We start from the raw sequence: 1,343 nt of genomic DNA, 5'->3' as shown, positions 1-1,343 counted from the left end.
TGGGATACAGCAAGACTTTGAGCAGTGTGTGAGACCTGGAAAGAACCTTTTATTTGATTCTTTTATAAGAAATCAACAAGAATAAAGCATGATTGTGAATCATCGTTTTCACCTCTTCATTTAGTCTATTAGGTTATCATGATTTCACTGAAGTAATGCTTGCATTAGATGTTCAAGTGAAAATTCACCCCAAGACTCATTTCACATCTTACCTCTTTATCCTTGAACATTTAAATGAATGAATATGTGATAACCATGATATTAATCTCTGGTGTCACTAGAGACATTTTCACACTGTTGCTCTTAAACCAATTAAGTTTAATTTCATAGTAATGGTGGCAGTTCTGAACCAGCAGGAGATGCAGCTATATGCTCGGAAAAGAAACTCCGGGAATTGCTGCTTGATGACATTATAGATTAGACAATTGGCCCTCTGGTTCTAACATTTGCAAAGATTGCTCACATACTCAGCTCTCCGCTCAACAGACAATAGGAATCGCCATGTGAAGTCTGTAGATGGGAGTACAATTGAATGAAAAGTACATCATTATAATTAGTGTGATAGGGCGATTTGAAGATTCAAAACATCATTCTGTCAATAAGATATATGGTCTGGCTTTGATTATGTCCACTAGAGGGAACCAATGACAGAGACTTGGTAAACAGTGAAACTGAAAGGAACGATCTGTTGCCTGCTCTTTTTTTGTTTCGTTTATTTCTTCTTTTTCCCTTTTTCTCCGTTACCCATGATGAGCTACTAGTGACATCTCTGACACTGGCATTCCACTTCACATGCCATTACCATTTTGTTACTTGAAAATACAAACATTAGGCACATTGCGTACCTAGATCTGTATTGTATTGTATACAATTATAATGCTTAATCTAGATTACCTAGATGTAAACACTTTTCTATAGCGTTTTCTGTTAAACTACTGCTTTTCCACACATTTTGGAGCCTCAATGTGTGATGCTATTGAGCCAAATTATTTGAGCATTGTCCCAGAAGGTGGCAACATTATGACTTCTGTTGAGCTGCAAGGCCCCTGGTAGTGTTGGGTTGGGCGAGTCTGCATGTACAGATATGCTATATCCCCATAAAAGCTGTCCTGAGAACTTAACTGAAGCTTATGGTATGCCCATATACTGTACATGGAAAGTGAAGTGCCTGTACTTCAGTGATATTTAGTTGCCATCAATTATGTATTAAGGTGAAGACTAGAGTAACACTTATAAATTGGCCTCTACCATTGACTTCAGTACTGAAATACTAAGTACGCCAGTACTTCACAACTGAACTCGATGGTGACTGGTTTTCTCTAGAGTTGTGCTGGCAAACCTCC

Source organism: Poromitra crassiceps (genome assembly GCF_964638095.1).
Source record: "Poromitra crassiceps genome assembly, chromosome: 15".
Classification (NCBI taxonomy): domain Eukaryota; kingdom Metazoa; phylum Chordata; class Actinopteri; order Beryciformes; family Melamphaidae; genus Poromitra; species Poromitra crassiceps.
The sequence above is the reverse complement of the archived record's forward strand: the minus strand, read 5'-3'. Positions refer to the sequence as shown.